We start from the raw sequence: 24,329 nt of genomic DNA on the forward strand, positions 1-24,329 counted from the left end.
ATGGCGGTGGGGACAGGGTCAGGAGAAGTGATTCTAGATGTGTCTGGATGAGATGAAGGAAGGGTGCAGCCATGTTGTAAAGTTGACACATCCTAAGAAGTATGCATTTGGCTGTAGAGGTCATGTGGAGCCTGAGCTAGTCAGAGTTCTCTAGAGAAACAAAAAGAGATAGGAGATTTATTATGAGGAATTGGCTCACATACTCAGGGCTGTGCACATGCTCAGGAAAGACCTGGGAAGGTTCTAAGCTCTCACCTCTGGCTGACCTTGACGTTCTGCACAAGCAGGAAGTGAAGGCTTAGGTGGGGATTTCCACTGCCTGGCTGAGTGTTAAGACAAAAATCCCCATGCTCACAGAGCCCCTCAGTAAAGATTGGGTGACTTCTTGGTTCCAGGCTGTTAATGAAATCTCTATCCAGTCAACAAATGACCACCAAGTAACCAAACAGGGACGACAGTGGTCACACACGACACAGAATACACTTTAGTGAATTCCCCCAGAAAAGTCAATAGCAAAAAAACAACAAAAGAAAAAAAAAAACCCAAAACAAAAAACAAACCAAGGGCTTCCCTGGTGGCGCAGTGCTTGAGAGTCCGCCTGCCGATGCAGGGGACACGGGTTTGTGCCCCGGTCTAGGAAGATCCCACATGCCGTGGAGTGGCTGAGCCCTTGATCCATGGCTGCTGAGCCTGCGCGTCCAGAGCCTGTGCTCCACAACGGGAGAGGCCACAACAATGAGAGGCCCACGTACTGCAAAAAAAAAAAAAAAACAAAAACACAACAAGTACAAAAAAACAGCATAACAACAAATCCTGGGGAAGGGTGAGAATCTGATTCTCAGAGTTTCCATGTGATATTAATTTAAATGTCCAGTTTATGCCCCCCCACCAAAAAAAAAGAAGAAAGTAAAAAAAAAGTGTCCTATGTGGTCCAGAAAAGAGTTGACATAGTAGGGCTGAGACTGCTTTCCTTAGAAAGGCCTGCTTGCTAGATTGGCCCTTGGCTCGAGACTGGGAACTTGGAATCAAGACAGTCCCCACCATTCTCCAGTCAAAGTGGCTCACTGTGCCCAAGCTGTTGTTGCAAACACTGTGCTTTATGTTGAACATCTCTTTCCTGCTGAAATTCTTGAGTTTAGGTATGTGCTAGGCAGAGGATGACTAAATGACCAGCCCCCAGTAACAACCTCTGGGCACACAGTCTCTAATGAGGTTCCCTGGAAGACAACGTTTCACATGTGTTGTCACAAGTTTTGCTGGAGGAGTTCAGTGTACCTGTGTGACTCCACTGGAGCAGGATTCCTAAAAGCCTGTGCCTGGTTTCCTCTGGACCTCCTTCATGTACTTTTCCCCTTAGCTTATTTTGCTTCGTGTGCTGTCATGGTAATAAATCATAGCAGCTAGTATGATAATATACTGAGTGCGGTGAGAGAATCACATAGCCTGGGGGTGTTCTCGCCCCCCCCAAAACAGGCTGACACATAGGGGGAAAAAACCCTAGTAGACAGTATCTTCATGAAACTCCTGACAATTGACAAATACTTTATATCAGCTATTTTTTTAAACCATTTTTTAAAACTGAAGTCTAGTTAATTTACAATGTTGTGTTAGTTTCAGGTATACAGCAACAAGATTCGGTTTATATATATATATATATATATATATATATATATATATATATATATATATATATATATATATATATGTGTGTGTGTGTGTGTGTGTTCTTTTTCAGAATCTTTTCCATTATAGGTTATTATAAGATATTGAATATAATTCCCTGTGCTATACAGTAGGTCCTTCCTATTTATCTGCTTTATACATAGTAGTGTGTATATGCTAATCCCAAACTCCTAATTTATCTCTACTCCCTCCCCCTGCTATCCCCTTTGGTAACCATAAGTTTGTTTTCTATGTCTGTGAGTCTATTTTTGCAAATAAGTTAACTTCTATCATTTTTTTAGATTCCACATATAAGTGATATCATATGATATTTGTCTTTCTCTGTCTGACTTCACTTAATATGATAATCTCTAGGTCCATCCATGTTGCTGCAAATGGCATTATTTCATTCTTTTATATGGCTGAGTATTATTCCATTATATATATATATATATATATATATATATATATATATATATATATATATACACCACATCTTCTTTATCCAGTCATCTGTTGATGAAGATATAGGTTGCTTCCATGTCTTGGCTATTGTAAATAGTGCTGCTATGAACCCTGGAACATTTTTTGAGTATGTTTAAAGAATTAAAAGAAATCATATTTTAAAAACTAAACAATAGTATGAAAATTATATTCCTCGAAGTAGAGAATGGCAATAAAGAAGATAAAATTATAAAAGAGAACCAAATGGAATATCTGTAGTTGAAAAGGACAGTAATAACTAAAAATTTCACTGGAGGGGCTTAGATTAGTTTCCCAGGGCTACTGTACAAATGACTACAAACCGCATGTCTTAAAACAACAGAAATTTACTGTTTCACACTTCTGGAGGGTGGAAGTCTGGAGTCAAGCTGTAGGCCCGGCTATGCTCCCTATGAAAGATCTAGAAAATTATTCTTCCTTGCTTCTTTCTAGCTTTTGGTATTTTCTGGAACTCATTGGTTTTCCTTGTCTTGCAGCTGTATCACTCCAATCTCTGCTTTCATTATCACGGGGCCTTCTTTCCTCTGTGTCTGTGTATCCAAACTTCCCTGCTGTTATAAAGACAACAGCCATTGGGTTAGGTCCCACAGTAATCCCATATAACCATATCTTAACTTGAGACCCTATTTCCAAATAAGGACACTGTCACAGGTACTGGGTATTAGAGATTTAATATAATCTCACTGGGGGGACACAAACCCACAATAGGGCTGAACAGATGTGAGCAGGAGGAAGACAGAATCAGTGAATTTGGAGACAGGTTAACTGAGTTCCAGTCTGATGAACAGTAAGTTAAAAAAAGGGGGGGATAGGGAAGAAAAATGAACAGAGCCTAATGAGACCTGGGTAATACTATCAAGCATACCAACACATGCATAAAGAAGAGTCCCAAAAAGACATGAGAGAGAGAGAAAGGGAGGCCATGTGAAGTATTAGCCAAAATCTCACCAAATTTGATGGAAAACACAATCAATATTCAAGAAGTTCGATGAACATCAAGTTGAATAAGCCCACATCACAATAAAATGGTTCAAGGTCAAAGACAAAGAAAGAATCATGAAAGCAACAAGAAAGAAGTGACTAATCACGGGCAAAGGCTCCCCACTAAGTTTAAGGGCCGACTTTCATTAAAAATCATGGAGAACAGAAGGCAGTGGGATGACGTAGTAAAAGTACTAAAACAGGGAATTTCCTGGCAGTCCAGTGGTTAGGACTCCACGCTTTCACTGCAGAGGGGCCGGGTTCAATCCCTGGTTGGGGAACTAAGATCCCACAAGCTGTCTGCAGCATGGCCAAAAAAAAAAAAAAAAAATGAAGTGCTGAAAGACATTGACTGTCAACCAAGAATTCTCTAGTAGAGATGCCCTTTAGTAATGAAGAAGACATTAAGACATTCCCAGATAAATAAAACCTGAGAGAATCCATTGCTATCATCAGGCCTATAAGGAATATGGAGTCCTTTAGGCTGAAATGAAAAGACAATAGAGTAATACAAATCTACATGAAGAAATTGTTACATATGTAAATACAAAAGAAAGTGTAAATATAAGTACATAAGATGTATATAGTATAAACATATAAACAATGTACTATTTTCTTCTATCTGCTTAAAAAGGACACTACAAGAATATAATAATCTACACTGCTGAACACACAATGTATAAAATATGTAATTTATATGACAATAACAGTATACAGAAGGGTACATGGAACAGATGAGTAAAGTCTCTGTAAGTCACTGAAATTAATTTGGTATTAATCCACATTAGAATGCTATAAATTAAGATGTTAATTGTCCCCAGGGAAATCACTAAGACTATAACCCAGAATCTATAGTAAAAGAAACAACATGGGAATTAAATTGGTACACTAGAAAATAACCAGCACAAAAGAAAGCAGCAATGGAGGAATATTAGAACAAAAAGATATAACTCATACAGAAAACAGATGGCAAAATGACAGATTTCAATGCTACCTGTTTAGTGATTAAATTAAATGTATTCATACATAGTTTACAGACTCCAATAGGCAGACATTGGCAGAATGGATAAAAAGCTATGATCTAGCTATATGCCATCTACAGAGTTGCACTTTAAATTCAAGATACAAAGAGATCTAAAGAAAAAAGATGGGAAAACTTATACCAAGCAAATATTAACCAAAGGAGAATTAGACTGGCTTTATTATATAAGACAAAAAAACATTATGGCAATTTTTTTCTAGAGACAAGTAAGGACATTTTAGAGTGACAAAATGGTCCATTTCTCAAGGAGGAAACATTATAAACATTTTGTACTTAACAAGATAGTTCCAATATACGTAAAGCAAACTGACAGAATTGAAAAGAGAAACAGACTCCTCAACAATAATAGTGAGAAACGTCAATACTCAACTTTCAATAGTGGAGAGAATCTGTTATTTCTTGGGATTCTCACATCAGCACAGTGGGGTGGACAGAGTAGGGGCTGTGGCCCATATTTTACGGTTCAGGGCACTGAAATTTAGAGAGATTGAGTAACTTGCCCAGAGTCACAACACTGAGGAGTGATGGGTCTGAGGCAGGGGAGGGAGTTGATTCCCTGGGGACAGAGATTCCTGAACACGTGGACATGAGATCATGCCCTGGATACACAAACCAAGAGCTCTCCTCACTCCCTTTCCCACATCCTCCTGCCCCAAGGATGCTGCAGGGAGACAGCTGGTACTCGGAGGAGGTACCTGGCCCAAGAGAATGGCTCAAATCGGGACCCACCTCCTGGCTCTACGTTTCAATCCCTGACCCCAAATACAATGCCTTTCCCCCAAATGAAGACACCCTGATGGACCGGGATATCCAAATATGTGTGCATCTCCCCTCGCTTCCCCCTCAGCACTTGATTCTAGCAGTTGATTTGCAGTGAGACTTCCTGGTGGTCAGGTGACCACCCTGAATGACCAGTAGTCTACTTGACTCCCTAACGACTCAGAACCCAGGACATTCCAAACCAACTGCCCACATGACAGTTGCACAGAGAATTAGCATCATCTTCAACTGACCAAACCTGGATGATGAGCAGTTAATATTCATTAGCTGGGAACAGGGTCTACTGGGCTGGTGTTTTGGTGGCTTAACAGATGAAGTTTACAGCCCCCCAGGGTCTCACTGACTAGAAACTGACCAATCATCTGAGCAGCTTGGACTAAGGCCTGGCTAAGAGTGGGCAGTGGCTGCATGGGCTCTGAGTGGGCACCTTCCCTGCCCAATCCTCCCTCAGCCAGATCCAGACTCTGCTGTACAAACTACAGCCATTACTCCTGAATCTACTTACTGGTATTATTTCCACAGTACCTTCAATGGAGTGGTTAGTGGGGGTGCTATTTGTGTCCGTACCCTGTTGTTTGGCCAGATGCTGATTCTGATGTGTCTGAACCATCGCTGCAGATGGCCAGCAGATTATCTTGACTGCAGAAGATATTCTTGTGCATCCTGTGTTTGATTCCTTTATAATCTTCCTTTTCTTCTTGGTACCCAAGTCATGATCCTGGAAAACACAAGAAAAATTGAGAGAACTATTGATATGTTGCTGGGAGAAGACCATGCAGAGGTGTCAATTCATTCCCAGGTCACACGTCTGTTCTCTTTGTTCACCAGCCTCCTAGGGGAGCCAAGTGAATCAAAGCTGGGCTTGAGAAGAGGGTGTTGCAATGTGGTGTGCACTTAAATTATCCAGCAGGCTGACTGCATGGGGACATGACTTTATTTAGTGAGATAATATAGAAAGGGAGCACAGCACAGTGACCAACAGAGTGGGGGCTGGTGCCTGATGGTCTGGATTCAAATCATACCAGAAGCCACGTGAACCTGGGAAAGTTATGCAGACCCTCTGTGCTCAGTTCCTTGTTCTGTGATAATGGAAATGTTAATAGGGCCCACTTACTAGTATTACATAATGAAGCTTAATACAACAAATCAGGTACACCCTGACGAAAAATGATGGGTACTTCATAAGTGCTATCTAAGTGTTCAAATAGTAAATGCCTGGAAGAATAAGCAAGAAATGTGGTAGTGTTGCCTCCAGAGAGGGGACCTGAATGCCACAGGGCAGGGGAGCAGGGAAGGTTATGGGTGTGGTGCTTTAGAGCTTGTGAAGAATATCTGTTATCATCTCCTGTGATCCCCACATCAGCCCCGTGGGGAACTCACGGCAGGTGCTGTGATCCATATTTTATGGTACATGGCACTAAAATGTTGAGATTTTAAGTGACTTTCCCAGAGTCACAAAGCTGATGACAGATGGATGTGGGACAGGAATGTAGTTGGTTCCCTGGGACAGAAATCCCTGAACCCCTGAATCCTCTAGATGGTGCCCTGGACTCCTGAGTCCAGGGCTCCCCTCACTCCATCCCCCCAATCCTCCTGCCTGCCCCATGGTTGCTCCAAGGACAGGAGGGGTCTGAGCCAACAGGAGGGTCCATGCCTGATCCAGCTGCCTCCCTTACATGTTGATCCCTGACTCCACAGCTGTTAAATATCCCTGAAAGAAGGTCCCTTGAAGGATCAGCGAGTCCCATCTAGGACCCTCCTCCCTCAGCATCTTCACACACCGGGTGAGCCGCCTGGTGGTCTGACCAGTGGTCGGCTTGTCTCCACGTGGCCCAGAGGCCTGGTCTCTCCAAGCCAGCTGCCCACATGGCACATCTCTAACAAATTAGCTTGGTCTTCAACAACCAGCCCTGGATGCACAGTTAGTGCTGATTAATGAGGACAGTGGCCTGCTGGGCTGTGCTTGGTGGTTTAGTGGGTGAAGCTGGCGTGCCCCACTGTCACCTGACTATTGATGTGAGCAACTGTCTGAGTAGCCTGGGCTACAGCCCGGCTGGGGAGGGGCCGTGGCTGCACCAGTTCTGAGGGTGCACCTTCCCTGCTCATCCTTCCTCATCAAAATCCAGCCCCTACAAACTCCTCATCCATCCCTAGACCCTGCAGTGACACAGGAGAGAGGCCCATGTCCTCTTAGAGGGACCCCTCCATAGCCATAGCCTAGAGATCCCATCCCAGGACTGTCGCTGAGGATGACCCAGGCCTTCCCAATCTCTGTCACCAAATGTTCATTCCACTAACCCAATGGCACTGTCCCTTCTCTCCACGTTCCCAGGCAGCACGCAAACACCCAGTGATCCTGTCCACATCAACCCCTGGAAATACTGCCATGAAATCCCAGTTTCCTTCCTTTCTGAAAACCTCTAGATTTAGACTGCTAATATTTGCTTTTGGATTTTGACATCGACATTCAGAAGTGTTTAGCCTGTAATTTCTCCTGTCCTGTAATATCTGCTGCTGGTATGACATCAGTATTCTCCTGGTCCGATGAAAGCAGTGTGGGTGTGTTCCCTCTGTATCTGTTCTCAGGAAGAGTGTGTAGGAGACGGGCATCATTTCTGTCTTAAATGTTTGGTAGAAATCAGAGGAAGCCACCTGGGCCTGAAGTTTGTTTTGTGGGGAATTTTTTTTGCATCTCTTTCTAATTGAAGTTTACTTGGTGTATTGTACAGGGCACAGATCTTAAGCATAGAGCTTTATGGTGTCTTGTAAATATAAACACATCTATTACCAACACCCAGTTCAATACACAGGACATCCCCAGCACCCTCGCAGCCCCCTGTAGAAGGGGAGAAGAATAAGTGCTAACTTATTCGGTTATAAGAATGAAATCAGTTACTCCGTGTATATTCCAAGTACAGTGATTTACACACAAATAACTCAAAATTAGTGTGGCAGCACAATCAGAAAGTAGTGGAGGGCGCTGGAGGGCTGGGAGAATCCAGTCCCTTTGGGATTTCCGCTGTGGAGGTCTGGGGCCAGAGTAAGGAAGCTGAGAGGAGCTTCTCAGAAGCATCTGGGCTTTTACAGAGGGAAAAACTACTGCTCCCCAGAGTGGAGTGCCCATTGTAATTCACTGAGCCCTCCCTTTGCGGAGAGTGATTTTCTATACTTGTGTGTTATTTTACATAGAAATGTTTAAAAAATAAACCAAGGAGGAGATCAATTTTGCTTGATGTAAGAGCCTCCAGTGTTAAAAATAAAACATATATCTAAAATTAATGCTAAATCTGTACAGCTCCGACAGGAAGTAACCGGCACTCACTAGCTGACTCAGGAGCGGAGGGGGAGCAGAGAGGCGGCCCTCCTTCCTAGGCCTTGTGTCTCATTTAAGCTGCCAGACGCTGCACAAGCTCCATCCCCTCTGAGTCTCAGGCTGAGGCCTCCAGGTCACTGTCTTCACAGGTGTCAGACCAGAACCTGCCACGCAAAGGCAGGGACTGTAATCAGTGGGGAGGTGGGCTCCCTGGGGTCGGTGTGTGGGACCCAGGGGGCTACTCAGACCCTGGAAGTGACTTTGGGCCCTGACATCCACAGGGCTCACATCCTCAGGGCACTGGGGCCTGTTTGCTGCTCTTTGCCAAGTGTGTTCTGGTATAAGAGAGAGATGTCCTTCAGGGGCGATTTAACCTGGGCATTTGGCTGGGAGGCGTTCAAGTGACTCGTCCCCTGAACAGTGAAAGTGATGCAGAGGAAAGGGGAGGCTCTGGGGCTCCAGGGTGAAAAGTGTGGGTCCCTCTCACCTGGGCTCTGTGAGGAGTGGGATGTCTGATGACACAGGTGGGAGTAGTGACCCTGTCCCTCCAGCCCACACACAACATGGCCCATCATGAGACCAGCACAGTGGAAGTGAGCAGAGAACCACAATGTTCCCGTTTCCCCTAATACTCATTTTTCTTTCTTTAACACCCCAGCCAAACTTGCCTGTGCTTTTTAATTAAAAAATATCCTGATGATCACTGCTTTGTGACCACCTGGAGGGGTGGGATAGGGAGGGTGGGAGGGAGGGAGATGCAAGAGGGAAGGAAAAAAATAAAATAAAAATAAAAATATCCTGATGCTGTAGTAATAGAATCATAAATTTTATAGCTTTGCTATATCCCAACATGAAAAGTTTACAGAAGACACTGCTTTTCCGAGTGTAATAAAACCAGATGTATTTGTTATTTAATTTTAAGGTCATAATTAATTTGGAATCCTGGTCCTTCAACTCATCCTAAATTAGCATTGCCTTGAATTGCCTTCATTTTGTGTGTGTGTTGTATTCAATTTTTACACATCTATTAAAAATCTATAGAACCTCAGGTTGAGAAATGGTGCCATGAGGTGACCCAGGCCCTTCAGTTGGGCTCCACAGAGGCTGAGGGGTCCCCAGGGGTTGGGAAAATCCCAGCCAGGTGTGGATCCTGCAGTGTCCCCTACCGGATACCAGAGCTACCGCGTGCCCACAGGGACGCAGCAGCACTGGGCCAGGTGAGCTGTCTGCTTGCATGAGAAGAAGCCCCGGTGCCTCTGTCCTCCTCACCCTTTCCCCAGGAGGCCTGAACTGGGGGGTACCAGGGCCACTCCAGATATCTCACCACACCTGGTGATTAACTGGGGATGTTGCCTGCTGACCTTGGCGGGTTGGGAGGGCAAGGCTGGGTCATGCAGAGGGAGATGTTGAACCTCACCAGGGACACTCTTTACAAAGAACACAATGTGAACACCACCACCAGGAGTGATGTATGTGGTGACCCCACAGATGCCTCCGGCCCCCCCTCTAAACATAAGAGCCTGGCATCTTCAGGGGTTCTATGGAATGGGGACCATTCCCTGGCGAGATGCACTCAGGTCATCCTCCAGTTGCCTGCGCAGATTACCACCATTCTCTTGTCTCCACCTTTTTGTTCACACGCAGTGGTGACCACCTCCGTGCTCTTTTCTGGCTTTTGGGTTTTCCTGAAGCGCCAAAAAAAAAAAAAAAAGTCAGGGATGGCAAGGGAAGCACATACACTTATTTGCCTTCTGCTCTTCCTCCTACGCTCTCCACGCTCACATTTCCTCTTCTTGTTCATCCTCACCCTTTTACTTCATCCCTTCTCTTGAATCCAGGATGAGAGAATTTCTTTTTTTTTAATTGGATGAGTCAGTCTTCTTTTATTTATTTATTTATTTTTAACATCTTTATTGGAGTATAATTGCTTTACAATGGTGTGTTAGTTTCTGCTTTATAACAAAGTGAATCAGCTATACATATACATACATCCCCATAACCCCTCCCTCTTTTATCTCCCTCCCACCCTCCCTATCCTACTCATCCAGGTGGTCACAAAGCACCGAGCTGATCTCCCTGTGCTATGCATGCAGCTGCTTCCCACTAGCTATCTATTTTACGTTTGGTAGTGTATATATGTCCATGCCACTCTCTCACTTTGTCACAGCTTACCCTTCCCCCGCCCCATATCCTCAAACCCATACCGTTTTTATGTGAAGTTATATTCTACATGTAGCTGGAAAAATGTTAAAATATTTTTAAAGAACTGCACATCTATTTTTGAAGCTGATTTGTCTGTTCAAGGCTTGCTAGCACTTTATCCATCTCAGTACTACTTCACTTAGTAAACAAACACAGTTTCCATAATTGCTGCATATGTGTCTGTTTTCCCTTCTAGGTTATATGTTTTTGAAGTTAGAAACTATATTTATATCACAGCCCCTATGTATAGCACAATATCCATTGCTAATTCAGATTGTGTTTTAAGATATGAGACAAAATTTAAGACTTTTATTATAGTCATAAACATCTAGCAAACCAACCAGAAAATAAAAGCTAATTTTCAATTGGTTGGCCAAGAACAAAACAGAGAGGAATACCTAGTGCAAAACCATATCTCTAATAACTACTGTTGGATTTAGAGCACACACATGCTAAACTTATTTTAAAATATCTTCTTATCAAAGATTTGAGGTTGAACCTGAAAAAATTATATCAGAGGTGAAAATAATTATGTGGTCTGACCAGCCTGGATCACACAAAGTAAGTGTACACTATATATAAAGTAGATAAACTACGAGGTCCTACTCTATAGCACAGGCAACTATATTCAATACCTTGTAATAAGCTATAGTGGAAAAGGATCTGAAAAAGAAATATATATATATATATATATATATATATATATATATATATATATATATATATATATATATATCTGAATCACTTGGCTGTACACCTGAAACACAACACTGTCAATCAACTATACTTCAAGTAAAAAACAAAACAAAACAAAACAAAGTAAGTGTAAAGGGAAGTATAGTTTTATAAATTCACCTCTGATATCCAATGGACCAACTGAAAGACAACAGAAACTACAACTTTCTAGGAGACAGGACATGGCTAGCAAACCAGGCCGTTACCCTCGGTAATGGTCATACCTGCCAAAAAATATACAGACTAGCCTGCATTCATGAATACATAGGTATTCTTCACTTATCTGGCATTATTAGGCAATGAGGTATTGTATGTTAGGAGAAGTTTTTTTTTTTTAATGACAAATTTAAGAAGAGTTATTTTAACCTTCACTCGGTAATTTTTTTCTAAAATTAAGAAATGTATCCACTGGTGTATCTAATGTTTCTGTGATAATGCGGGGTCATCAGTTCAATCAACGTTTGCATGAATAATGCAAATGGAGACAAGACAGGCATGCTTAATGAAACTGAAAATGACATAGCACTGGCTGGAATAACTGATGAGAGAGCAAGAAAAAAACAAAGAATGAAAACAAACCGTGATCAAGAAACAATCAGTCAAGTTCTGACTTTCTGTACTTAGTTTCAAAAAGAGACACCACAAATCCCAGCGAGAGACTCCAGCAGCATTAGCTGTCTTTCTCCTTTGTTTCCACCTTCCTTTCCTTTTCCTTCTACCCTAGATTGTTCCAGGAAATGTTTATAGCTGCTTCCAAGACAATTTCTAATACTTACTTTCGCTCACACAAAATTCAAAATATGTCACGTGATAAATAGTGTGGAGGTAAAAGACAATTCATCACAGGGACATCTCCTATGAAAATAAAATTAGAAACTAGCTTCTAAACATGCAGAGAGAAGGGCGTGGTGTCAGGCACTAATTTCCTTGCAAATTCCTCTCCATTTCTAATAGACGTTCTTATTTACCAAGATCCCTTTTTATTGGTGTCCTATTCCAGACTGCTCCACTCCGCCCATCCTCATCCTGTAAAATACATTCACACTCTTTTGTGACCCTACTTATTTGCCCATTAAATAATCAATCATAGAACTGTCGGAATTAAATATAGCGTGAAATTAAAATACTGGAGTAACCTGGAGGGTTTAAGCAGCTCCACCAGAAAATACTGGGCATGGATTTAAAGAGGCTGTGCGGGACTTGCTCTTGTCCAAGTTCTTTCTCAAGAACTATCTGAAATAAGCCTAAATTCAGAGTTAATCAGATTGGCCTGCTTTCTCAGGTGGACTGGAATTCACTGCTCTTTCCCCTCAACTCCCTGATGTCAGTGGCACTTTCCAGAGATGAGTTGGACTTCTCTGCCTCCTGAAGAAGCTCAGTTCCCCCCGGGCCCACTCCCTGTCTGAATCCCACACTTGAGTCTAGATGCCAGCCTTCCCAGAACATTCGTGGCCTCATTTCAGTTTTTGACCTGCTCAGATTGAGTCCCTGTAGACTCTTTCTCAGCTTGAAACCTGATCTTCAACCCCTTTCCCTGACCTCGATGGTTACCTTCCTACCTTAGGTCTCAGGTGCTTTAGCTATAAAATGATATAGTTGCCCTTAATTCTAAAGTCTTCTTTCTAAAGCTCTACAATGTGGTGGATCCTTGAAAATGTTTCTCTTTGCTGGTTTTAATTTTGTAGAGAATTAAAACCACAGCTACTCTAAAAGACAGTAAGTTACATTGGATAAGGAAAGTGTGCTTTTGTAGTTAGATTAACAGGGATAGAAGATGACTTAGTATGTTTTCAGATACTCATAATCCATTCCCGGGAGAGTCAGGGGAAGAAGGGGAAGGGAGTTAATAAAATACCAAACGATTGTGACAAATTAAGTTAACCAAGATGTAGCTGATTAGTTACTACTCGAATAAGCCACACATATCCAATTCAAGTTTTCCTTTATTTTTCTAAGAAGGGATCCCAGTGAACTGAGTCCCATGTTCAGTAACTCCACATTCAATGGCTTAGTCTTTAAAAACTGTTATGTTGCTGGAAGAAGAAATGTTTCCCATCAGTCCTAATTGAGGTTCAGCTATCATGAACATTTGAAATAAATTTATTACTTTTCCTGATCTCAGTGTAATACATTCCAAAGGGGGCAAAGAGCACACGAAAATTTATGAAGTCTCTATCTTCTACACTAAAGTGTGTAATGAATTACATACTATTTGGCCGTGAAATTCACAAGCCATAGAAATCACACCATTAGCAATGTATACAGTGGTAAACAGGTAATGATAATGATATAAAACAAAATAGACTGTGTATGTTGGCACTGCTGCCAATAAAGTAATCATTAAATGCATTCATATGCATCTATGCTAGTTAAGCTCTTTGAGGGCAATTGCTATGAATTCTACATACCTGTCAAGATATTATATAGAGCCCAGTTTCTATGGCCTTTATTCAAAGATGCTGAGAAAGGGTTACTGTGGGTAAATTCAGACCTTTTCTCAATATAGAATTTGGTCAACATGCATTCTGAACAACAAAATTCCACACTGCTTTCAATTTTCCTACACTAATTGCCACCTCAACAAATGCAGGATTAAGTATAATGGATTATAAGAAGTTAGAAAGGAAAGATGGAAGAAAAGAAGGAAGGTAGAAAAAAGGTGGGTATGGAGTACTTCAACATTTATGTAAAGAGTAGACCTAAAACTAACCTGAGGTTACCCTAAACTATTAGCATATGCTATAGAAACTTAAATGAAAAAATAAAAAACCCAGCAAGGGAAACTCAAAGATTCTTTGTTTTTTCACTTTACTGTATATACACGTCCATCTTAAACAATCTATATGCTTATATCCAATAAGAGAGCATTGTTTTGCAAGGCTATTTGGGTTCTATCAGCATATAAAGGTTGGACAACTCAACTTTAGCAGAGTTAGCCTTCAGGTGAATAATTGCTTCTTTCAGGTTGTGAGCATTTCAATTTTCCAGAAATGTTTCCCAAAAAATGAAAACTAAAAGAGTCCTAGGACAGCATCCTTTAGAAGTTTTATAGTATCAAGGTTTTTGGAGGAAGAGTATCCTTGTCGGTTATCAACACAATGATTGCAAGCAGGTCAATTTATGCTGAGAATATTATATAACAGACCCCACTTCACCTCCATTATACTGACAATGATCTTCCTTACTTCAACCTTGTGCTTCTTAGTAAAGTTGAAAATACTGAGCCAAGAACAGACAGTGACAATGCCAGAGACTCAGATGTACCTATAGGTGCCTTCAGACAACATCAGCCACCCAGGCTAAAGTCCTGGTTTAAAACATCCCAACATGAATGAATCTCAAAAACCATATGCTGAGCAAGTGAAGCCAGATCAAAAGGGCACCTACCGTATTATTCAACTTACATTAAATTCTAAACTGGGCAAAATTCATCTCTAAAGATAAAAACCAGATCCATGGTTGCCTTGGGGCGGGAGATGGGGATACTTTTGCAAAAGCCTAGGAGGAAACTTTCTAGGGTTTTAGAATTGTTATCGATCTTTATGGGGGTGGTAGTTATACAAATGTATACATTAATTAAAAGTCACTGAACCGTTGACTAAAAATGTCTGCATTTTATTGTGTGTAAATGATACCTTAATAAGGTTGATTGCAAAATGATCCAAAAACAAAACAAAGCAGAATAAGTACCTCTCAAGACCTCAAAGGAAATACACTGTTTTCTTCCAGGGTACCAGATTGGAAATGAGGCACTGGTCTGTTCTACCCTCAGATTATCCCTAGGATTATCTAGTCTATTTTAAAGCACTAGAGTCTCCTATCAGAAAAACTCACCCCATGTTAAATTACTTTTATTTCTTCTCTGCCTCTTCTCCCAACACAGTGAAGTCATTTACGGAAGAAAAACCAGCTTTTTCCAACTTTGCATCATCACATATTCTTTCCAAATCTATTATTTATGGAATAAAATTTAGCTAAACTTTGTAAAAATCTAGCTTTTTGAGCCTTACAAATCTTAACAGTTAACCTATTGCCTCCATTGGAATTTTGAAAAAAAATTATTTTGAAAATGAATAGCTGAGATTTGACATTTTTGTTTTTTGTGATTTTCTCTTCCCCTAAGAGAGAAGTGAGTAGGAATGAGAAACACATACATAAAGAAAAAGCAAATTATCTTACTGCCTTTGCATGGTTATAATTTATAGGAGGCCCTTTTTAACAATAATCTATTATCAGAGTCAATAAAATATAATCTCCATGAAGGCCAGGCCAGGATATTTGTCTCTTTTTCAGAAGATTGCAATACAAACCACATTCATGGATATGCTTCTTCATGATCTTTGTAATACTGTAACAGTTGACCATTTCCTCATGCCTCTTCACCTTAACTTAAACCTGGTTTTTCACTAATGACCTCACATTTCCTTCTCTATCACTTGGTTGTCAGCCTCTTTTCCAACTCCAACTCCAACTTGCATTTCACTCTGCAACCAAAGGAAGACTCACACCTTTCTGCTTTTTAGTGATACCTCAAGGTCATTACCATATTGTGATCACCCTGAAGAATAGCCAGACATTTGTTATTTCAGAGCCATCTGACAGTTTGTAGCTCTAAAAATTAACTAAGGACCGCATTTTTCAAAAAATATCCTAGTTTAAGATTTTGGTAATACAGCAACAGTAATTCCGAAGTCATTTATGACAATCAGTGTGAGAAGCACCCTCCTTCGGGAAGATCCTTTGTCATACAATACTCTTTCCCTGTCAGGTCATAAGGAAGCACGGCCGTGGAAAGTAACCTTTTGTGGAAAGAAATACTTGGCTTCGAGAAGGCTTGAAGTTCATACATTTTTCTTGAATTAGATACCCCATTAATTACTTTATCCACAAAGAGGTAATTATCAGAATTATGTAAGCGATTAAGGAGATGCTACTCCACATTCTTTCAGCTTGTTGACCTTTCTCACTTTATTTCATGTGGCTGTCTGAAACATCAGTGATTTACATGTCTTTCTTTTTTTTAACAGATTTCTGTGCGTGTGTGTCCCCATGATGAAAACATCATTAAAATAAAATATCATGAATAGACTCTTAAGAAGCAGAGTCTATGTAAAGTCCTGGAAAATGTGAAAGCACTAATATTCATGGACAACTCTACACTCTGAAAGTTACTCCAAATTTTGTTGATCTCTATTTTGTCTAGGAGTTTTTCAAATTTCCTACCATGATCATTTGTTAGTTTTATAATTACATAATAAAGGCATTACCTCATACAATCTTTTGTTATCCATTGCAGTTTTAAAACTATTCCTTTCCTTGTCCTCAGCAGATATGTCATAGATTATTAGTACACAAGCAAAGACTTTCAACTTAACAGTACTTTATAGTGAGAAAAACTATACTGAGCTATCTCTATCCTAAGAAAAGGCACTAGAAAAGCACTAGGAATTCTTAAGCAGTAGGAATACAGAGACGATCAAGGTGCAAGTTCCTTGCCTTCGAGTATACATAATCATTATAGCAAATGCTTAAATAGCACTTAGTATATAACTCACCACAGCGGTCTTATTATACTCCTTTATAATAGGTGAGCAGAGGAAGCCCCAGGGAAGTCATAGGGTAAAGCCAGAATTTGAACCTAGGTAGACTAGTACACTCTCCACGGCTTTAACTAATATGTATATATATATGTTATATATATATAACTCCAAGTATTCCAAAGTTACAAAACACTTATCTACCAAATTTCAAAAAGGAGCACACAAACTTGAATAGAAAATAAACATGTAAAAGGTCATAAATAAACCACAATATAACCTGCTCCACATAATATACTGACTGCAGTGTCCTGGGCCTCTCCCATCCTTAGGTAGCCGGAAATTACAACAAAATAATACTTTTCACTTTTGGAAGGCACACTATCTCTCATACCAACCAACCAATTACTTCCTTACAGAGAATAGGAAATTAACCTGAATATCATAAAATATATCTATCTATCTATATATATATATAATTACTGATGTAGAATCATTGTTTAAAGACAATAACTTCGACAGCAGAGGGAACTTTACCATTGCAGGCTTTAGATAAACTCTATATTTCTCAGATTTCATGCTAAATCATAAAATGCCATATTGTGTCTGCAGCTATTTTATCCATAGTCCATTTTCTTAAATGGACTAGCAAAGCAGTAAATACTGAGGCACATTTTGGCTCTGAAATACTAAAGCCATTCTGATTATGCCTGGGTCATCAGGGGGACATTATTGGAACCACCAGAGGACTGGCAGAAATACCAGTGTTCTGGCCAGCTTATAAATTAGAAATTATACAGAATCCAATTTTATTTTTTTTGTTAAGTAATTCCTATGAGGCTTTTGGGATGTCAATGTAAAGTCCTTTTATGTGTAATCTTTATCCATAAAATAGGGAACAATGCCAACCCCCGTCATAAATACTTTCACAATCTGACACAGAAAATCCACTGTAGGGCATAGGACCTGCAAATAGGATATGAATCACACACATCCACTCATTCAGACAATCCACAAATATTCATTTTTAAGTCTACTATATGCCAATAATGTACTGGGCTCTAAGATGCTAAACCATGCTAAATGCTGAAACAGACATACTCAGTTCTGGCCCTCCTGGAACTTATGACCTACAGAAGTGCCTTCATTGTAAATGGTCAGGACTCAGCCAATGCTATTATCATCAGCAGGTGGCCAAATGATAGAGCTTGCTTTCTAAACAAGCTCCACACTCTTTGCTTTCAACATTTTTGCTTTCCTTCAAGCCACATAATCCAGTGGTCAGTTTCTCCCAGTTAGTGAGGTTTGGGGAAAATGTACCTAGTGAACAATTCCTTGTGGCCTCACTCTTTCCTCACACTCTCCTCTGTGCTCTTGAGCTAAAGAGACCTGGATTCAAGTCACTTGCTCTAACCTTATTATTTTAAAATAGGGCTGCTCCTGCTTTGAGGATTTCCATGGGATCAACACAGTAGCAAAGCAGCACTGAATCAGAAGCAGGTAAATTTCAAAATGACAGCTCTAAAAATATCCACTCTCCTTTTGTTCTCCTCCTATCCCTTTGCTCTGAACACCTCTGCCCTGAGGCTTTGCCTTTACCCTTCTCTGATTACTGCTCCAAAAGGGTTTCCAAGAACCAGGAGTATTTATGGTTTCACTTGCTCCCAAGTCCTTGGTGGAAAAGGATGCTTGCTTCCTGATTCTTACTAATTGCACACTCACATCGTTAACACAAAAATCATTATTTAAAAAAATTTCCTCAGCTTCATATATCTTCTGGGCCAACACTGAATGAATATTTTCAAAGAAACAATATCCTCTCTCTTTTGCTTTTCTGAGTTTCATGTTCTTACCTCCAGTCTCATTTTCAACCCTTATTACGGGATGCATCACAAAAATAGAAGAAAGTTCTTTCTGCTTTCCCTGTACCAGCCAATTATTCTAATTTGTTCTCTGTCTAACGAAGAGAATGCAAAATCAACACAAAGCCTGATTATGTGACCTCTTCCAAGGGAAAGGTCTGAGAGTTGTCTATTTACTAATGAAGCTCAGTGTGTATTAAGGGTTGACTGAAGCAATCATCAGAAATTTTCATCCCTTAAATTAGCGTTTTCCACCAGATGCACATCGTTCATTTCAGATAATACAACTTTTAAGTTCAGGATACAACTGGACAAAAGAAAAGAAAAAAAAGTAACCAACACAACAGTTGCAGTAATAACACAGTAACAGCTATCATCCTTCCCTGAGGAATTCAGCCTACTTTATGGACACAATTTAGTACAAACTCACAAGAAATCTAACAAAGCCAAAAACCACTTCACAATAGCATAGAGAGGTAAAGGTCAAAAGTTACTACTGCCAGGCCCAGCAGACAATGGCACCTACTGGAAAGAGCACAGGACAGGAAAACCTGGAAACCTGTGTTCCAGTTTCGGTTATTCCTGTAAGCATTAGTAGGATCTGAGTGAACTCAGCCTGCCCTGCCTTTTCCCTTTATAAAAGCCTACATCATCCTCTCAGTAGAGTGAGATGCCACATCTGAAAAGTTGCAGATCTCTTTAGGAAAGAAACAAAACTCATGCTTTCCAACCAAAATGGAGTAATTCAGTCAATGGAGACTTAATAAAAATCTGCCATAAAGCAGCTGTTTACTTGAAATCTATCTTTTACGGTATATTTATTGGGATAAGGAGTGTAAGGAAATCATAATTAGAGTTACCAATTATTCCAGAAATCAAGGTCATTAAGTTCAGATTCCAACTTTGACCTTGACCCAGGCTTACAGAGATGTAACATGTCCCAATACCTCATATCCACCATACATGGGAGAAACAAGGTATTCAGACAGATCCTCTTATGTAGTGGTTTTAATACAGGTTCTCAGATTCGTTGCCATTCTTCGCATCCACATGTGAGTATTTTCCCTTGAATTTGGGCAGGCTTTCCATGGCTTCAAACAATAGGGCAGGGGTCAGTAAATTATGGCTGGTGGGTCAAATCTAGGCCTCTACCAGCTTTTATAAATGAAACTTTATTCAACACAGCCATGTTCCTTAGTATATGTATTGTTTGTGTCTGTTTTCACATCACAGCAGCAGAGCTAAGTAGTTGCAAAAGAGACTGTATGGCTTGTAAAGCCTAAAATATTGAGTGTCTGACACTTAATGGAAAAAGGTCTCCAATGCCTGCAATAGTATATAATGAAAGTGATGCTATGTAACATCTAAGACTAGGTCATAAAAGGTCATGCAGGTTTTGCATGATTCTCATGGAATGCTTGAACTCTGGACACTCATTCTTGGGATAATCTATCTTGAATCCTAACTACCACGTTATGAGAAGTCCAAGCCACATGGGCAGCCATCTATAGGCACTCCAGGCAACAGTCCTTGTTGGGCGCAGTGTTCAAGTCCTCCCATCTCAAGGGCCAGACATGTGAATTAAAATTATCTAGATGATTGCAGCCCCAGCCATTTGAATCCTCATGAGCCGAGGTTTCAGACATCAGTCATGGAGTAGAGACAAGCCATCTCCTCTGTGTACTGTTTGAATTGCTGACCCACAGAATCTGGGCACATATTAAAATTTTTGTTTGTTTCACCACTAAGTTTGGACTTCTTTATTATGTAGCAGTAGATAACTATAGCACGGTGTTTATACACAGGAGATCTACATTTCACAGAGCACATACTTCTAGATGTGAATGTTGACTGCTCAATTTCTAAGAGGAACGTATACACACATATAAGTACAAAATGTTTATGTATATGTAAATATTAGACCTATATAAACTAATCTATATTATCCATAAAATGAGGGGCCCTTGATAATGGCTAACATTTCTTTTCGGTATTTATTGTGTTCCAGAACTGATAAATTCTTGCATTGTATGAATTTTCTCTTTTAACCTTCATAGCAACTCGCTGAGAGAAGTAATGTTATCTCTATTTTATAGATGAGAAAACTGAGGCAGAAACAGATAACATGCTCAAGAGTACTCAACAAGTAAATTTTAGAGTCAAGATTTGAACCCAAGGTCTCAAGGTTTAGAACCCTTACTCATAGTCACCAAGCTATATACTGAGAAAGGGGATGAAAGCTGAAGCCATTACCTCATGCTCAAGAAGTTAGACAGAAACTTAGCAGGTATGGTTGAAAGAAGACAGGACTTGGAGTCGTAAGTCCAGAACCTGAGTGATGAAATGACTTCTCCTCTCCTCTAGATATAGGTTTGTTTTTAGAAAATGAAGAAGAGCACTGCACATTTTGATGGTTAATTTCTGTACTTAATGATACCAAAGAATGGAATTTTACCCGGGAGCTATTTTGCAATGACATAAATTATTGATTCAAAATCAAACTTTTATTATAAATTACTCATTCAAAATCAAATCTTTGTTATGTCTCCCTTGCATCAGAAATCTTTCCCACTCTTCATTTGTTTTTAAACCCTTTCCTGTCTACTCTTGGCCAAAGCTTGAAGCCTGATTTAACATTTGGAAATGAAATAATGAAATAGTCATAACACAGCAATTCCAATGCCTACTGAAACAGAAGCTCTAAATAATTTTTCGGATAATTTAGGAAATTAAAAATATTTATATCATAGATGAAAAGACAGAAGTTACTTGTGTAATAAAATAAATGGTGAGACAAAAGGTTTCTGGTCAAGTAGATTTGTTTAAATATGAACACTAATCTGAGTTCTACCCCTGTGCTAAAACCCAGTGACAGGTTGCATACAGCTTCTAAAGGGATAGTTCAGTGCATTGGGTCAAATTCATGCCCTAAAATGTGGTATTAGTGGTAGTACTAGAAGACAGAGTGTGATTGTCTTCTTTGGGACATAGATGAAGACCCCAAGATAGACAATATCAAGGACAAGTTATGTAGAATAAGATATTATCTCAGTCCTTGGGAAATGTCATCCAGGATAGAACAAGAAGTAGATTTATTATCAAGTACATGAAGCCAGAGACAGTAAGCAATGAGTGGTAGTTGGTTAAAATAGACAGGTTTTAGAAGTAGAGGCACGGATGTAGAAAACAAACAGGGTTACCAAGGGATTGTGGAGGGGAGGTTAAAATGGGAGATTGGGACTGAAATATACACACTACTCTACCTAAAATAGGTAACTAATAAGAACCTGCTCTTCTTATTAGCACAGGGAACTCCACTCAATACTCTGTAATGGGCTATTTGGAAACGACTCTAAAACAAAATACAAGTGGGGCTTCCCTGGTGGCGCAGTGGTTGAGAGTCCGCCTGCCAATGCATGGGACACGGGTTTGTGCCCCAGTGCGGGAAGAGCTCACATGCCGCGGAGCGGCTGGGCCCGTGAGCCATGGCCACTGAGCCTGCACGTCCGGAGCCTGTGCTCCACAACAGGAGAGGCCACAACAGTGAGAGGCCCGCGGGCCGCAAAAGAAACCCAAAAACAAAAACAAAACAAAAAAAAAGTGTGTATATGTATATGTATAACTGTTTCACTTTTCTGTACACCTGAAGCTAACACAACACTGTAAATCAACTATATTCCAATAAATTTTTTTTCAAAAATAGGTTTTAAGAACCATAGTCAGGGAGCAGTGTGGATTGGAAAGACCTGACAAAAAATATTTCTGCATCCTCAGACAATGCTCCCCAAGCTGGCTATTGCAAGGGTGAGCATTTAAGAGATCTTTGACCTACGGAGGACATGAGATTAACAATCTATCCCAATGTGCATGAATTATTCTCCTCGGGGCTATCAGAAATCAGATGGCATCCTAGAGCAAGGGTCAGCAGATCTTTTCTGTAAAGGGTCAGATAGTAAATATTTTGGATTTTGTGTACCATACGTCTCTGTTGCAATTGCCTATCTGCTGCTGTAGCACAGAAACAGCCATGCACAATACCTTAATGAATGGGTGTGGCTGTGTTCAAGCAAAATGTTATGTACAAAACCAGGAGTCAAGCGAGATCTGATCAGTGGGCCAGAGTTTGTGGACTCCAGTTGTGGGTCAGTGTTCACAGCTGAATGAGTCATGAGGCCTTAAGTTCCAGTTCTCATTGTACTACTCTCTACCTGGGTAAACTTGGGTTCATCCTTTTATTTATATGGACCACTATGTTAGTCAAGTTTCTCCAGAAAAACAGAACCAACAGCAGGTGTATACAATGTGCCCATATATATTGATAGATATAGATCTAGATATCAATACTGATACCTAGATCTATATCCATATCTATATAAAGATAGAGAAAGAGAGAGAGAGATTTTAAACAATTGGTTCACACAATAATAGAGGCTTGGTAAATCCATAATCTGCAGGTTAGGCTGTCTAGAGACTCTAGGAAGAGTTGCAGTTCAATTTCTGTAAGTCTTCTGGCAGAATTCCTTTTTGCCACAGGGAAGTCAGTCTTTGCTTTATTAGAACTTTAACTGATTGGATGAGACCCACCCATAGTATGGAGGATAATCTGCTTTACTCAAAATCCACCACCAATTTAAATATGAATTTCATCCAAAAACACCATCACAGGGACTACCCTGGTGGCACAGTGGTTAAGGATCTGTCTGAAAATGCAGGGGACATGGGTTTGAGCCCTGGTCTGGGAAGGTCCCACATGTCGTGGACCAACTAAGCCCATGCACCGCAGCTACAGAGCCCGTGCACCTAGAGCCCATGCTCTGCAACAAGAGAAGGCACCGCAATGAGAAGACCGTGCACCACAAAGAAGAGTAGCCCTCGTTTGGTGCAAATAGAGAAAGCCCACGGGCAGCAATGAAGACCCAACGCAACCAAAAATATAAATAAATAAATAAATAAAAAACCACAAAAACGCCATCACAGAAATATCCAGAATAATATTTGACCAAATAACTGGGCATGGTGACCCAGACAAATTGACATGGAAAATTTACCACCTAAGCCATAGTTTTGTCATCTTTTACTGAGAAATTTGACTTATCTGAACTATTTTCATACCTAGAAGATACCTTCTACAGGTAACATGATTTGGCGCCAAAAGCCATAAGCTAGAGCATTTCATTCCAAGTCCCTTCTCAAATATCCATGATAGGTAGAAATTTGACATCAGTAGTTCTTGAAATCTCCCCAGTGAATATAATATGCAACCAGGGCTGAGAATCTGGAGATGTAGAGAGAAGTTAAATTGAACTTTAGTTAAACAGTAAAACAAGCTCTGACACTACTGGCTGGAGCTAGACAAGGGATATGCATTTTGTGGGATGAGAAGATAAAGAACACTAAGGAGTAAATAAAATGCTTTACACCTGTGCTTAGCTAATTGTTACTCAGATAATTCAGACAATCTTACAGCATCTGAACCCTGCATTCCTTAGTTCTGTTTTTAAAAAAGTAACTCTTCAAGTAACTGAGCTCTGAGAATCATGTAAATCATAAAGAAAAACAAGAAATCTTATTTTCTGAATTAGTTGATTTCATATATACTGTTTCACTTCCATGACATTAACTAGTTATCTTTCTTTCCATTTTATGTTTGAGGAAAGTAAGGCTTTAAAAATCTCAGTAATTTCCTCAAGGTCACTTGTTAAGGGTGTGGT

This window comes from Hyperoodon ampullatus, assembly GCF_949752795.1.
Source record: "Hyperoodon ampullatus genome assembly, chromosome: 2".
Lineage (NCBI taxonomy): Eukaryota > Metazoa > Chordata > Mammalia > Artiodactyla > Ziphiidae > Hyperoodon > Hyperoodon ampullatus.